The sequence below is a fragment of the Balaenoptera musculus genome, chromosome 11 (assembly GCF_009873245.2).
Source record: "Balaenoptera musculus isolate JJ_BM4_2016_0621 chromosome 11, mBalMus1.pri.v3, whole genome shotgun sequence".
Taxonomy (NCBI): domain Eukaryota; kingdom Metazoa; phylum Chordata; class Mammalia; order Artiodactyla; family Balaenopteridae; genus Balaenoptera; species Balaenoptera musculus.
The window spans coordinates 13,838,445-13,856,385 of NC_045795.1; positions in this window are offsets into that span (position 1 = coordinate 13,838,445).

A 17,941-nucleotide genomic window follows, 5' to 3' on the forward strand; every position below is an offset into this window, starting at 1 on the left:
GATAAACAAAATTGATAAACCATTAGCCAGAATCATCAAGAAAAAAAAGGGAAAAGACTCATATCAATAGAATTAGAAATGAAAAAGGAGGAAGTAACAACTGACACTGCAGAAATATAAAGGATCATGAGAGATTACTATAAGCAACTATATGCCAATAAAATGAACAACCTGGAAGAAATGGACAAATTCTTAGAAAAGCACAACCTTCCGAGACTGAATCAGGAAGAAATAGAAAATATAAACAGACCAATCACAAGCACTGAAATTGAGACTGTGATTTAAAATTTTCCAACAAACAAAAGCCCAGGACCATATGGCTTCACAGGTGAATTTTATCAAATATTTCAAGAAGAGATAACACCTATCCTTCTCAAACTCTTCCAAAATATAGCAGAGGGAGGAACACTCCCAAACCCATTCTACGAGGCCACCATCACCCTGATACCAACAGCAGACAAAGATGTCACAAAGAAGGAAAACTACAGGCCAATATCACTGATGAAGATAGATGCAAAAATCCTCAACAAAATACTAGCAAACAGAATCCAACAGCACATTAAAAGGATCATACACCATGATCAAGTGGGGTTTATCCCAGGAATGCAAGGATTCTTCAAAATATGCAAATCAATCAATGTGATACACCATATTAACAAACTGAAGGAGAAAAACCATATGATCATCTCAGTAGATGCAGAAAAAGCTTTTGACAAAATTCAACAATGATTTATGATAAAAACCCTCCAGAAAGTAGGCATAGAGGGAACTTACCTCAACATAATAAAGGTCATATATGACAAACCCACAGCCAACAAAGTTCTCAATGGTGAAAAACTGAAACCATTTCCTCTACGACCAGGAAGAAGACAAGGTTGCCCACTCTCACCACTATTATTCAACATAGTTTTGGAAGTTTTAGCCACGGCAATCAGAGAAGAAAAAGAAATAAAAGGAATCCAAATCAGAAAAGAAGAAGTAAAACTGTCACTGTTTGCAGATGACATGATACTATACATAGAGAATCCTAAAGACGCTACCAGAAAACTACTAGAGCTAATCAATGAATTTGGTAAAGTAGCAGGATACAAAGTTAATGCACAGAAATCTCTTGCATTCCTATACACTAATGATGGAAAATCTGAAAGAGAAATTAAGGAAACACTCCCATTTACCATTGCAAGAAAAAGAATAAAATACATAGGAATAAACCTACCCAAAGAGACAAAAGACCTGTATGCAGAAAACTATAAGACACTGTTGAAAGAAATTAAAGATGATACAAATAGATGGAGAGATATACCATGTTCTTGGATTGGAATAATCAACATTGTGAAAATGACTATACTACCCAAAGCAATCTACAGATTCAATGCAATCCCTATCAAACTACCAATGGCATTTTTCACAGAATTAGAACAAAAAATTTCACAATTTGTATGGAAACACAAAAGACCCCAAATAGCCAAAGCAATCTTGAGAAAGAAAAACGGAACTGGAGGAATCAGGCTCCCTGACTTCAGACTATACTACAAAGCTACAGTAATCAAGACAGTCTGGTACTGGCACAAAAACAGAAATATAGATCAATGGAACAGGATAGAAAGCCCAGAGATAAACCCACGCACATATGGTCACCTTATTTTTGATAAAGGAGGCAAGAATATACAATGGAGAAAAGATAGCCTCTTCAATGAGTGGTGCTGGGAAAACTGGACAGCTACATGTAAAAGAATGAAATTAGAACACTCCCTAACACCATACACAAGAATAAACTCAAAATGGATTACCTAAATGTAAGCCCAGACACTGTAAACTCTTAGAGGAAAACATAGGCAGAACACTCTATGACATAAATCACAGTAAGATCCTTTTTGACCCACCTCCTATAGAAATGGAAATAAAAACAAAAATAAACAAATGGTTGTGACCACCTAGAGGGGTGGGATAGGAAGGGTGGGAGGGAGATGCAAGAGGGAGGAGATATGGCGATATATGTATATGTATAGCTGATTCACTTTGTTATAAAGCAGAAACTAACACACCATTGTAAAGCAATTATACTCTAATAAAGATGCTATGAATAAATAAATAAATAAATAGAGTGACCACGGAAAGCGCCACTTTGAACGTGGAAAGTGAGTGAAGACTGAGACAGGTGAGGGAACAAATCATGCCAGCATCTGGGGGAATGAGCAGGCCTGGTAGAAGGAGCAAATGCCCTGATCTGGGAGTGAGCCTGGTATGAGCAACCTCCAAGAGCCAGGAAGGCTGGAGGGGAGACTCCAGAGGGAAACTGGGAGGAGATGAGGCAGAGGGCAATCCGGAAGGGGCAGATCACGTGGGGCCTTATAGGCCGCTAGGATGATTTTCACTTTTTCCCAAAGTGGGATGGGAGCCATTGGAAGCTTTTGAGCAGAGGAGGGACATGATCTGATTTAGGTGTTGAGTATTTTTGTCTCTGATGGCTCTATTGATTGCACTGGATAAAATACTTAGCACCCTGCTGCTATGTTATAATATATATTATATATACGCATAATATGCATTCCATGAATGTTTATGTTTTGGTGTATTCCAAACACATGCAAGTTAGTCCTGAGCTGAAATTTGGAACATTTCTTCATATAGCTCTATGGCCCCAAAGTAGCACCTTCTTTAGTCTGCAGATGCCTTGAGATTGTTCAGCCATTCATTCATTTACCAAACTTTTATTAATTGGTGCTACGAGGTGCCAGGCACTGTTCATTTTAAGCACTGAGGACACGGTAGTGAGTGAATAAGCTAAAAAATGTCCATGCCTCAATGGGGCTTTCACTCAAGTGATAGGAGGGCAGAAAATGAACAAATAAGATATAAATAAACCAATACATATATAAAGTCAAGTAGTGACAAGTGCTAAGAAGATAATGTAGGTAAAAGGGCATTGAGTGGCAGAAGTGAGGGCTATTTTATTTAATGAAAAGATCATGAAATAACAGTTTCGCATCACTGTACATTAAGACTGCATGTTTCTGAATGGAGAGATTGGTGAACTGCTTTACTATGATGCTTGAGGGCTGCGTACCTGCAGCTGTGACCTGAATTTATCCAAACTCTCGAGGGAAGTGAACTCAGTGTGATGACTGACAGTGGTGGTGGCCAGTACAGGAGTGAGATCGCACTCCCCCCTTCCTGAGAAGGGCACGTAGCAGGACATGATCCCTCTTCCAGTTCCCATTAAACAAAACAGCTATAATCCCATCCCTCCCCCTCCCCCTCGAGGTATTTGTATATGGGCCAGTGCCCAACGTGGGTCCCCCAACGGGGGAGGAGGAAAGCAAGTGATGGGTGGGGGGCAGAGAGGCTCCCCTCAGCACCTGGCCCCATGGGGCTGTGAGGGGCTATTTTAAATGGAATGGTCAGTGATGTACTTCTTTAGCTCAACAACACTTGTTGAGTTCTCACTATGGGCAAGGCACTGTGCTAGGTTCTGAAGCATTTTCTATACAATCCCTGCCCTCAAGGGACTTAAAATCCATAGTAGATAGAATTCTATGGTGGCCTCTAAGATTCCTTCCCCTGGTACACACACCCTGTATAATCCCCAAGACTTGTGACTATGATATGATAATCACTCCTTTGATTAGGTCGTGTTATATGGCACAGCTGACTAAGAAAGGGAGATTACCTGGGTGAGCCTGACTGAATCATGTGAGCCTTAAAAGGGACTCTGCTCACCCTGAAGAACAGACTGGAAGCATGAGAGGGAATCAATGCCAGGAAGGTTCTCTGCTGCTGATTTTGAAGATGGAGAGGGACACAGGGAAATGGCTTCTAGGAATTGAGAGGGACCTGAGGTCAACAACAACCAAGCAGACAGAGACCTCAGTCCTGCAACTGCAAGGAACTGAATTATGTCAACAACTTGAATGAGCTTCAAAGCAGATTCTTTCTCAGTCAAATCTAAAATCAAGCCCAGCTGACATCATAATTTCAGCCTTGCCAGAGCCTGAGCTGAGAACTTGGCCATGCTGTGCCTGGTTTTCATACTTACAGAACTGTGATATAATAAACCAGTATTATTTTAAATAGCTACATTTGTGGTAACCTGTTATTAAGAAATAAAAATGAATATAGACTCTAATAAGACTTCTGGTTTCTGGTCCAGCATATAAGAAGCAGGAAGTCACCCCTCTATCCTAACAACAAGTAAAAAGCTGAACAAACTTGAAAATCAACGCTTTTTAAATCTGTAAGAGAAGTAAGGTCACAGGACAAACTGCTGCCCCCAGAATTAGATAGATTGACAGGCAAATACAAAGAATCACAACTTACTGGAGCAGAAACCTTCGCGGGAACCAGGGCTGGCGTAGGGAACTTGAGCTGTAATTGACAAATTGCTGGAGGTTCCATGTGGACAAGACTAAGAGATAAAAACTCTAGTGGGACCCAGTCATTGGGGGGCCACCCATACTTGCGAGTTTTACCTCCAGGATCTCTACCACATCCTCCCAGTGAATTTCAGAGAAACATCCCCTCATGCTTCCAGCAGGAGGAGGAAAAAGGAACCATTTTGAAATACACCTGAGCATTCTGTTCTTAACAAGCTCTGCTCTCAGGAGAAACTATTTAACCAGAGCTAATCTGCTGGGGTTTTATCAAAGCCTAACTGATTGGGGGAGGGAAATACTTGACCAGCTGCCTCTAGCCTTCCACGTGGGAGAAGAGATATACCCAACTCCAGCCCACTCTAGCCATCCTGCCCACCTGAAGAGTAGGGGGTAACTGAGAAGCATTGTGAAGTTCACAGTCCAGAGGCATAGGCTCACTAAATGACCAAGCCCTGGGACTTCCCTGGCAGTTCTGTGGTTAAGACTCCATGCTTCCACTACAGGGGGTGTGGGTTCGATCCTTGGTCAGGGAATTAAGAACCCACATGCTGTGTGGTATGGCCAAAAAAACAAAAAAAGACCAAGGCCTAATCATAGGACTATAAAAAAACAATGCTTCCCTTTCCCTCACCCCTTATCACCCCATCACTGAAGGCTTATTTACAGGAGGTTTTTTTTTTTTTTTAACTCAGTACATCATATCCAGCATTCAATAAAAAATTACAAGGCAGACTAAAAGGCAAAAAACACTGAAGAGACAGAGCAAGCATCAGACCAGGATGAGATAAGGCAGAGATATTGGAATTATCAGACCAGGAATTTTAACTAAGTATGATTAATATGCTAATGGGTCTAATGGAAAAAATAGACATCGTGCAAGAACAGGTGGGTAATGTAAGCAGAGAGATGGAAATTCTAAGAAAGAACCAAAAAGAAATGCTATAGATTAAAACAAAACAAAACAAACAAAAAAACCCGTTGTAACAGAAATGAAGTATGCCTTTGATAGCCTTATTAGTAAACGGGATGTGGCTGAGGAAAAAAATCTCTGAGCTTGAGGGTATCTCAATAAAAACGTCCAATACCGAAAAGCAAACAGAAAAAAAAGACTGAAGAAAGAAAAACAGAACAGAATATCCAAGAACTGAGACAGCTACAAAATGTGTAACATATGTATGTGTAAAATGGAAATACTGGAAGGAGAAGAAGAAGAGAAAGGGACAGAAGAAATATTTGAAAGAATAATGATAAGAATTTCCCCCAAATTAATGCCAGACACCTAACCATAGATCTAGAAAGCTCAGAGAACATCAAGCAGGATAAATACCCCCCAAATTACATTGAGATATACCATTTTCAAACTACAGAAAATCAAAGATAAAGAAAAAATCCTGAAAGAAGCCAGAGGGAGAAAAAAACAGCTTGTCTAAGGAGAAGCAAAGATAAAAATTACATCTGACTTCTCCTCAGAAGCTGTGCAAGCAAGAATCGGGTGAAGTGAAATATTTAAAGTGTTAAGAGAAAAAAAACACCAACCTAGAATTCTGTACCCTATGAAATTATCCTTAAAATGTGAAGGAGAAATAAAGATTTTCTCAGACAAACAAAAACTGAGGAAATGTGTGCCACTAGACCTTCTTGGAAGAAATGTTAAAAGATGTTCTTCTGAGAGAAGGAAAATGCTATAGGTCAGAAACTCGAATCCAGATAAAGAAATGAAGAGCTTTGGAGAAGGAATAAGTGAAGGTAAATTAGAATCTAATAAGTGGATATGAAAAGTATATCTGCATCTATATTACAAAGGGCACTCGAAAGCCGTGGGGACAATCTTTGCTTTTTGAATGACAAAATGGGTGAATAAGGAGATGGCTTGTGGGCAGGCACAAACAGAAACTAAGACGACTGCATCTGATTTCTCTACTCACAACTTAGGTTGTCATTGCCTTATTGGAACTTTTCAGGGGGTGTCCACTGCCTATGGAAAAGTCTACATCTCTGAGCTGGACATTGTTCCAGACCTACGGTCATCTCCATAACCTACCATTCCAAACTCATCTCCTATTGTCTCCTAGACTCTCCACTCCAGACTCTCATTAAATGTTGAATTTAGCAACCTACTGTCCATTAGATGGCCCAGAATGCCTTCTCCTCCATCATTTCACACCACTCCTTCAGCCCAGAATAGAGCAGCATCATTAGAGACAAGATGAGCCATGCGGAGGCAAATATTTTAACTCTGGCACTTATCCACGGAATCTAGAGACAATGAAGTTATCATAAACTTCAGAAGACTGCAATCATAGCATGTCAACTCCTTACCAAAAGTGTTCAATGGCTTCCTATTTCTTATGGAATAAGGTACTAGATATTTAGACTGATTATCAAGCTCTTCCAAGATATGACCCCCAAATGCCTATCAAAACCATCTCTTGCTATTTTACATGCCCTGTGCTGGCACTTGTCTTTGCCATCTCTGTTCTTTGCTCAGCCTGGTCCCTATTCCTGGAATGTCCATCTCCTCTTTATCCATTTATGAAATCCTGAGGCTCAAAGAGGTTCAGTAACTTGCTCCAGGTCACAGAGATTGGGGGTAAATCTCACTTTTTTCAGGAAACATTTATAGGTCAGGATCAGTCTTTTCCTCCTCAATACTTTTGTTAACACTTTGATCTAGTACTTATCAAACCGTACCTTGTCTTTCAAGTTATTTACATATATAAGAAGAGATTCATGGGTAAGCAAATGACTCCAGAATTATCTTAGGCTGAAATCCTCGTTCTGTCACAAACTATGTGACCTTGAACCAGTAACTGGACCTCTCTGAGCCTCAGTTTTGTCACCTGTGAAATGGGACATATGAAAATATCTACCTCTCAGGATTTCCTGTTACATAATAATTTACTTCATGATAGAAAAAGAACTTTTTCAAATTTGTATATCCTTTTGCTCTTAACACAGTGTCCAGTAAGTCAAATAGCTCAAAAAAATGCTGATTGAATTAAATACCCTGGACATTTTTGGATCATGTTGTTAAGTCATTGAGTCTTTTTAATTTTTAAACTTCACCTCTCTCCAAGTTACAATGAAACTATTAGGTTCCTTTTCTGCTTAAAATCAATACTTATCCCATGAATAACAGGCATATTAAAACCTTTTAATTTTTCCTTCTTTTTCTCCAGGGACATGGTACGTTTTTAGTATCATGGCACTTCCCCACTCTTCCTACTGATGCTTCCTGGAATTACCTCCCAAATAAACTATAGTCTCAGGGTCTGCAGAGGAAGCACTCAAGTAGGGCCAGCTTCATGGGCGTGCAACCTGTGAAGGGCCCTGTATCTGGTTTAATGCTCCACTATTGCCATCTTGAAATTATTAATGATTTTGAACAAGGAGCCCCATATTTTTATTTCACACTGGGCCCTGCAAGTTATGTAGTCAGTCTTGAACCCAACCTAAGGCAGTGGACTAGCCTTCCATTTAGGATCCGTGTCCTGAGTATCTACTGTATTATTCCTGGCCTCTGGGGTTATGATTCATCATTCTATTACAAAGGCATGATCGGCAACTTAGAGAACAACTGAATTTCACTCTTTTATCAGGGGTTATACTTGACTTTGTGCTGCATGATTTTCATTGGTGATCACATAGCTTAGGTTGTGATTATTCCTTAAAGGTCAAAAGAAAGCTTATTTTATTTGTAATGGGTTATCATTATGCTCCACCGGGCCTGTGTTCATTATTGCAATTCCACAGACTTTTATTTCCCTGCAGAAAAATTTCCAAAAATTTCCACTTCTCTCAGACCTTTCAGTCAATTCCTAAATGTGTAGAGGCGTTTCGTGTGGGAATAGTCAGTTGGCTCAGATTCCTCTGTTTCTCATCATATTTGTATTAATATAGACTCTCAATCCATAAAAAAATCTGTTCTCATGAGGAAGTGATTAAAAGAAACGTGGGAGAGTGTTTCTGTGGCACTGGGCCTGCTCTCAATGACAAAATATGTTGCTTAAAATTCAGACTTTGGCCAAAAGAGGGAACTCTTCTCATTTGCTGGTTGGCCAAACCAAAGCATTTCACACCTCAAGTGGGCCGTGTTTGGAATTGACAGGGAATCCTCTCCCTCAGAGAGTCATTACACCTCTTCAAGAAATCTTTCTACTTTCCAGATATAACATCGACAGATAGCCTTACTCCTTTCTCTCCCACGATGATCAAATAAGATAGTTTTGGCCTTTTCAACTAAAAATATCCTCCCAACAGAATGTCTAAATATCAAGGAATTATTGAATGCAGGTGGAAAGTAGAATCTGAATGCTCTAAACTTGAAATGGAAAAAACAGAGATTTCTGCACGGAGGGAAAGGTGGACCAGATGAACTTCTGCTAATTTCAGAGTTAATAAGGCTGGTCAGGAAAATTACAAAAAGCAACAGCCAAATGACCTTTGGGGAAGTAAAGTCTTTGGAAGAATCTGCTGAGAAACAACAAGCTGATGTAGCCACATGGAAATGGCTGTTGGGGGGTCTCTGTGTTAGATGCAGGTTTATCCTTAGTCTCAATATTCTGTTATTTCTTCCCTCGTCTTTGCTCACGGTGGTCACTCCCCCTCACCCCTCTAATCCTCTCCGTAGACGTAATTTTCCCCAGGAAGCCTCCCCTGCCTTCTGCCACTGCCCAGTTCTGGGTTGGGCCACTATAATTAAGCATTGCTCCACAGTGCTCCCCAAACTCACTGTGCCTGTATCTTTCTTAAAACAGACTGTCTAGTGCTGCTTCCCCCACTGGAGTGTAAGCTCCTTAGGAGCAGGTGTGATACCTTATTCATCTTTAATTTGCACGTAGTTGCAGCTTCTTACTAAACCTGTGTGGAATGACTATCTGACTGGCTTCATTGCCTGATCTCCTGCCCAAGATCACCTCCCCAGGAACTGTGGGATCTCCTTACCAAGAACTGTGACCACCAGAGCCTCTCCAAGGTGGAGGATGTAAAGGAAGAGGCATTGAATGCACAAAGAGATCAGAAAGTGAACTCCTCCCGGTGAATGAAAATAGCAGCTGGTCAAAGCCTAAGTGTGATCTGAAGGGGAACATTTGCTATCAGACCACACCCTTAGACTTGGCTAGTTCTTCCTTATTTGAGGGTGTGTTGCTTCCTTTTGTCAGATGTCACACCCACCCCATGAGGAGGAGTTGTTTCCTTCTCTTTTTAATGAGGAGTGAAGTAGGTGCCTGGAAGGTCCCTGAGCCTCCTATTGGGTGAAGGGCTTTCATTACAGATATAATGGTATCCTGGTACAGTGGAGTTAAATGAATACAGGGTCTGAAGGTAAACAGGAGACAGCAACTCAAGTTCATCATCCTCCAGGCTTTCCTGACAGATGAGAAAGTGGACACATTCTGGGAGCTGACATAGCCATGGGCTTTCAGTTAAAACTGCATTCAAGGAATTCCCTGGCGGTCCAGTGGTTAGGACTCTGTGCTTTCACTGCCGAGGGCCCAGGTTCAATCCCTGATCAGGGAACTAAGATCCTGCAAGCCGTGTGGCGCAAAACACAAACAAACAAAAAAAACCAACTGGATTCAAGTTCCAGTTTCTCGGAGTTTTTAGGCAAGTCAGCCTTGTTCAAGCTCCCATTGATAACGTTAAATGACAATTATATACAAAATACTTAAAAGGAGATAATCAGTCAATGCTTCCTCCTTTGCCTCTGTACTTGTTTGGCTCAAGGTCACTCACCAGCAGCCTCTCTGGCCACCTCCCTTTGAAGACTGCGTTTCAATCCTCAGTGGCTTAAGAATCACCCGAGATCCTTGCTAAAAGGCAGCTTCTGGGCACCACCTCCAGAGACCATGAACAGTTGGTCTGGGTTACGGCCCAGGAAGTGTCATTTTTAACACTTATTTCAGGTAATTCTGAGTCAGGTGGATTGCTGTCCACAGTTCTGGAAATGCAATTGGAAAATTTCCAAGTGTTTCTTTGTCTTAGCACAAGACTACTTTCCTTTCATCGTCAATAGCCCGAAGAAAAACCCCGTTCAGCCAAAATATTTAATTAGGTGCTCCTTCCTGGTAAGTGTTGAGAAAAACACAGTAAGCCGAGGCGGTGTGGAAATGGGGGCAGAGGGTAGGGAAAGCTGGCGGTTTTCACTGGCCTACAGATTGCTGTCCGTACTCCTTGGGGAGTGGTGAACAGGGAGAAACAGAGCAGATGGCTTATGTTGGACTAGAGGTGCAAGAGGGGAGACTGATGGGTCTGGAGAGCTTCCAGCTTATACCAAGTCAGAGCTTAGAAGTATGACTTTATTATTTTCCCTTATGGGCTATAAATTCCCTCTCCATCAGACTCATTCAAATTTAAACATCAGGAACTTCCCTGGTGGCGCAGTGGTTAAGAAGCCGCCTGCCAACGCAGGGGACACGTCTTCAAGCCCTGGTCCGGGAAGATCCCACATGCCGCGGAGTAACTAAGCCGTGCACCACAACTACTGAGCCTGTACTCTAGAGTCCGTGAGCCACAACTACTGAAGCCCCTGCGCCTAGAGCCCAGGCTCCGCAACAAGAGAAGCCACCGCAATGAGAAGCCCGCGCACCGCAACAAAGAGTAGCCCCCGCTCACCGCAGCTAGAGAAAGCCCGCGTGCAGCAACGAAGACCCAACGCAGCCAAACAAGCAAACAAACAAACTTTAAACATCAGTCCTCACACACAGCCAGAAGCCAAACGGAAGAGACTTTGCTATCACCAGTAGTTTAGGGTTGCCCAGAGGCTTCATTAGAATGGAAAAGTGAGGGGTGAGTAGACATCTGCTCAACCTGCCTCTTGCAAAATCCTCATTGAGGCCTGCGGTCCACGGGGCCACGGGCTACCTCATCTTCCCAGGTCCTCAGTAGGGCATTTTGCCAAAGAACACCTGGCAGGGGCTCCCCTGAAGGCTGATAACTATCTAGGTGCAGGCTCCTCCTGGCATTTCTCAATTCTTATTTTCCACCCTTCCCCCTCTTTTTAAACATCAGTGGAATTGGAAGTTCATTGCTCTTTGAAGAAATGCAATATGTTGCTTTCCAAGTTCCCCTGCCCTATGCAGCTTCTTCACCTTTGTCTTCCACCACCAAGTCACTGGTACAGAAGGCAAATGGTTTCCTCAGCTCTGCATCTATTCAGCAAACATTTGTTTTTTCAGCTGTGGCAAAATACACAGTATCAAATTTACCATCTTAATCATCTTTAAATGCACAGTTCAGAAGTGTTAAGTATATTCATGGTTGTGCAATTCATCTCCAGAACTCTTTTCATCTTGCAAAACTGAAACTCTGTGCACATTAAACAACAACACCCTGTTACCCCCTTCCCCCAGCCCCTGGCAACCCCCATTCTGTTTTCCATCTCTATGGATTTGACTGAGTCATACAGTATTTGTCCTTTTGTGACTGGCTTATTTCACTCAGCATAATGCTCTCAATGTTTGTCCATGTTGTAGCATGTATCAGAATTTCCTTCCTTGTTAAGGCTGAATCATATTTCATTGTATGTATAGACCACATTTTGTTGATCTATTCATCTGTCAGTGGACACTTAAGTTGCTTCCACCTTTTGGCTATTGTGAATAATGCTGCTGTGAACGTGGATGGACAAATATCTCTTCAGATCCTGCTTTCAGTTCTTTAGGGTCTCTACCCAGAAGTGGAATTGCTGGATGATATGGTAATTCTGTTTAATTTTTTGAGGAACTACCATACTGTTTCTCACAGTGGCTGCACCATTTTACCTTCTATCCAGCAGTGCACAAGGGTTCCAACTTCTCCCCATTCCAACAACACTTGTTATTTTCTGATTTTTTGAAAATAGCCATCCTAATGGTGTGACGTGGTATCTCATTGTGATTTTGATTCGCATTTTCCTAATGATTAGTGATGCTGAGCTTCTTTTCATGTGCTTGCTAGCCATTTGTGCATCTTCTTTGGAGAAATCCAACAAACATTTTTTTGTCATCTCCCTATCCAACAGCCATTTCCTCTTGTCCCCTGGCTGACCTCTGATTTCATTTCTTCCTGATGTGGTTCAGGGATAAGTCCTGATTAATCTAAGTCAGTGGTTCTCAATCCTGGCTGCACACTAGAGTTACTGGGGGTAACTTTAAAAATACCCATGCCTGGTTCCCCTCCCCTGACCAATTAAATCAAAATGTCTGAAGGTGGTCCTGGGCACTGGTATTTTTAGAAGTTTCCTACTTAGACTCAAATATTCAAATATGCTGCCAAGAGTACAAACGATGGTTCTAAATCAATCACGAGCGGTGGTCTCCCTTCTCTTGCCAGTGATTGGCTTAGGATTGGTTGTATGTCTTGGTCTAGTCAATGTGACGTGATGGCTTCTAGAAAAGAGTTATTTTTCCCTAAAATGAAGCATGGCACAGGATGGGAGGTGGGATGGAACAGTTCCTCTTCTTGCATTGAGTATGACTCTTAGAATGAGGGCAGTCCTCTTGCAACTGTGAGAGCCATGAGCCTGAAGGTGTCAGAGCAGGAAGATGTAATGAACATGGGTAGCTGATGATGTTGTTAAGCTGCTGACTTGACCCACCTTAGAGCCAGCCTACTTCTGGAATCTGATAATAAGATAATAAATGTCCTTATTTATGCTATTTTGAGTTGGGTTTTCTGTTACCTGCAGCTGAAGGTATCCTAACATTATATTACTATGTGCTGGGAATTTCAGGAAGGCATAAGGCTATCCTTATCTATTATGATAGAAGAAAGGAACAGAGACATTGTCTTGAACAGACTCCAACCCCGGACTCTCATGGTGAAAGTCTGACGCTCTACTGTCCAAGGTTTTTAGGTTTCATTCAGATCCCAAGAGAGACAGAAAACCAGGAAAGTTGGACAAGCTATACTATCAAGGGCCAGACCAGAACTGGAAACATCCTGAACTTAATCCTGACTCTGCCTCAAATTTTCCTGTGGAATTTTCCTTGTCCCAGCCAAGTCCTTAAATCTGGGTCAGTTATAGAGTTTAGATGCAACACGAGAAGGGAAAGAAGTTGTGTTTACAGAACATTCTGAGTCCAAACCACATAAGTCTTTAGAGATTAAATTTAACACCTTGATGTGATACCTGAGCCCAAACAAGTAATTTATTTAAACTAATGGCCAGCCACGTAGTACTTATCAGGTTACCTGAGTCTCAGGTATATAGCAGAAGTGACCTTCTTTAGCTTCTTCTTTCCTGAATCTAGGTGTTATCAGATCAGGCGTCATTTCTGCTATAGTTTCCTTCAATTGCACCTGTGAGAGTGCCTTATAAGTAGGCAGTGGATATCACCATTTGGTGAGTCCCAAAGGCAAGGCTGGGAGAGGGGTACACGGGATATTCTGTTGGCTGGTCACAGCTCTCTACCAATGTGCCAATCAGAGCTTACGTTCCTTACAAACAAATTCCAACACACACCACAATGCTTAAAGATGACACATGATCAGCTGCTAGCTGACAGCACTGTGTGACAAGAATCAGCCACAGGAAGGTCTGATTCAATATAAAACAGTAAAAAAGGTATGTATGTCTCTAGGAAAGACATTAAAGTAGAAAACACTAAAAGTACACTTACCATCAACATTTCAGAATCTATTTTCTGATTTACTCTTATAGATTGTATCAAAATTTGAAATGAACATTGATGAGTATAAAGTTTGTCCAAAGCTCCACCTGTCAATAATTCACACCTGGCCTTGGAAACGGACTGTTTGGCTTTGTGGTCTCCACAGTGAGGCCACAGACCTGAAACTCCTCAAAAGAGAGATTTGCATAGAATGCATCTCAGTTTCAGAATGAATGTGAAAAATGTTGGGGAAAAAACTGTGAGAAGGAGAAACGTCACGACGAGGTATTCATTTAATTGGATCAGCATGAATGTTGGTTCTGACATTGTTTATCCTACAGAAACTTCACGGTACTACTTGAAACTCTGCCGTGAGGTCTGTGAAGAACCTTGAAAATAAGGGGATTTTAAGTGAAAAAAGGGTAAATGAAGAGAAATCATACCCATGTGTAAAATATGTTCAAAATTACTGCTAGAATTTTGTGGATACAACAAGGCAAATGTAGAAGACACAGAAGAACACTTGGGAAAGATAAAAGACAGCAACGTACTCAGTGATAATTGCTTCAGGTCTTAATCAGGGAGGCTGATTCTTCCCGTCAAAGTATAAATGCCATCCTGGACAGAGTGGTACCTTATCAGGAGAGAAAAAGCTAAATGCGGAGCTGTAACTGGCTGTTTGTGAGATACCTGACATCTGGAGAGAGCATCTGGATGGTTGGATAATTTGCAGAGACGTTCCGCTGCCGGTCTTGTGCCTGGAAAGACGAGGAGGATTCAGCACGGGGGACAGGGGCTCTCGCGGCACTTCTGGGCAAGCCCTTGAAGGTATCTGTACCGGCTGCTCTTTCCCACGAGCCCACCTGAGGGTGTGGGAATACTGAGATACAATTCAGTCAAGGCTGATCTGAGTGAGCCCAAGTTGGTCATTCTTCCTTAAACCTGCCAGAGACATTGTCTCACTATAGCTTTTTACCCCCCAGATAAAGGCCACACACAAAGAGACTGAGAAGGAGAATTAAAACCAAAAAGCAACAAAATGTAGAAACTTGGGGGTACAGAAGGCTGGGAGGGAGGATTAGAATAGAAGTAAGAATTCAAAACTGGAGACCCAGAAAGAAGAACACCAAAGAAAAGGGCAGAATGGAATTATGGGAAAAGTCAGCTATTCAGCCTTGGAAAAAATGTGAAAATTCAGGCTTCTAATACAGCATTTCCCATAACAGCAGACCTGGGGTCAGATAAGTTTGGAAAACACTGTATCCTGTTTCTAACCATTCCCTATATTTTGCAATTTATAGCACAAAATAGCTTATTAATGGCTTTGAGATCTACTGCAATAAAGAAACCCATTTAACTCATAAATTTATTTAAATACAGAACCTCTTTTTCCATATTACCCCCATTCTAGTAACATCCTGTAGGGCTAGAATTCTACACTACATATTTGTCACATGCTTATATACAATATAGTATGATAAGTAAAAACGGTGGTTATGAGAAAAGTGTTTACTTCTAGGAAGAAGCAAGATACAATGGGAAAACCAAACTAGGTTAGGAGTCAGGAGAGCTGACATCAGCTGCTGACTCTCTCCAATTCTGCATATCTCTGTAGAAAAAAATGCTGCGTGCAGCTTATGTTGCTGAAAATCCAAAATCAGAGAGAATTCAAACGGCAGCAAGGTTTAGGATTCTGGTTTTTCTCCTAAGAAGATTAATCACTTGTCCAAGTTACTTAACCTCTCCAGGCTTCAATTTACTCATTTAGAAAGTAAGGGACTTAGACATCAACATTGCTATGATCCTACCAAACTTTAAAATCTTATGTATCAAAGGAGCTCTGATAATTCAAAAAAATCCTTTCAATTGGTATCAGGAGACTCTCCTCCCACTTCTCAAAAAAATCAAACAATTTATTAGTAGTTTGACAACCCACTCAAAACTCAAGGGAGCCAAATCATTTTCTTCTATTGTGGATCTCTGAGCATAGACTGAAAACCAGCTTTGTGCTGACTTGACATAATGTGTAAAGCAAAGTCCTTGTAATATGTGATGTTTTTTAGAAGCCTCTTCCTTGGACTCTCTTGAGGCTCCTTTAGGTGAAAGTCACAGACACCCAACTCAAACTTATTTCAGGAGAACAGGGAGCTTGTCAGCTCAGATAACCATGACATCCAGGGTTACGTCCAGCTTTGGGAACAGAAAAATTGGGGACTCAACAATGCTACATGGATGTCATCTTCCTCAGTCTCTCCGCTCTGCTTTCTTTTCTATGGGCTTCGTTGTCAGGCAGGCTCTCCCTATGTGGGAGCAGAGATGGCTTCCTGCAGGTCTAAGCTTCATGATCATTAACTTCTATGCTTAAAAGCAGAGGTATTGCCTTACCCCCAAATAGTTCAAGCAAAATAATGCTTCAAAATAATGCTTCAAAATAATGTTTCAAAATAATGTTAAGAATTATTTGAATGCTTACCCTGTGTTCTGCTGCACACGTATAAACTTATGTAGGTCTCACAACTCTAGAAAGTTGGTACTATTAAATTTGCATTCTACAGAAAGAAACTAAGGCTCAGAGAGATTAGTTTATCTACTCTCTATGTGACCTTCAGCAAATTACTTAACCTCTCTGTGCCTCAGTTTCCTCATCTGTAAAAACGCCAACAACAACTATTTCCTAGGCTATAGTGAGAATAAGATAAGGCTACATAAGAACTGAAGGATGGTACCCAGAGTAGAGTCACTGCATCCAGTGAGAAGCCAGTCATTCTTGGTACCATTTCCACTTGCTATTCTCTTATCCTCTGCCTCTTTCCCTGTAATGGTCCAAAAAACTTCAACCTCATACATTCCATGGTCGTTAACAGCATTAGGTAAGATAGAAAGTGTCACAATAGGTCACAGCTAGAGATGGAGGGAAGGAAGCCTAAAACAGCAGAGCGAGGGCAAAGCTGGAACCAAGATGTAGTATCCAGGTTGGGATGATAGAGCTGAGGGTAAGAGCTAAGTCATGGGCGCTGATTTAGCCTAGATGGGAGCCAGTAACGAGGCCTATACCCCGGATGGCAGACCCCAGGCACCAGCAGGAAAACCTTTAACTAGAAGCTTCTAATACTGCTCCTGATGGGGTAGGAGCCAGCTTCAGAGTGTGCCAGCAGAACAGCTGTAGGTGGGAGCCCGTTCTCCCCATGAGGGAGATGGTAATGAGTTAACCTGGCTGGAAGAGAGAGCATGGAACCCAAGTGAAGGTCACAATCTGACAGGAAGCCTTTCACTGATGGTGATTACATGAATAGATGGTGCTAAATACTATTCATAAATTACTTGGCAAGTTTCACAACAAAAATAGGATCTTATAGACAATTTAACACACGCCCTGGCAGAAAAAAAATATTTCTGAACTCAGTTGTGAAATATCCCATCAAATCAATACATTATTTAGGGTGGTTTCCATCAGAATTGGAGAAGCTTTTCTGGATATCCTGACCAAGTGCTGGGTGCCTAGAGCCAAAATTATTCTAAGGCTCCCTATTTCTCCAACATTGTTCTCTGAAATTAGTCACTGTTTCTGATCTCTTTTAATAGACGGTTTCCGATTCATTAAAAATAGCTCCAGGTGAAAACTTGCAATGTCTTTATCTTGAATATTTTGCCTCTATCTGATCCTGTGGTTAGTGCATGGGAGCGATGCCCCCTGAGTTGCTGAAGCTGGGGGACGGGAGGACTCGAGCAATACCCTCATGCCAAGATGTCTGGCAAGGTCCTGATTTAACAACAAGCAGGTGCTGAGCATCGAGAGATGTCAAGAGCACAGGAGACAGGAGGATACCTCCAATGACAAGAGTCTCTGAATTAGTGAAGTATTTGTTATGTCCATTTGACTCCTCTTCCCATAAAATCTGCCAGGATGATGGGAAAGGACTAAACGTGGGAGAGGATTATAAAATGTTTCATTGTGGGATGGATTTTATTGTAATA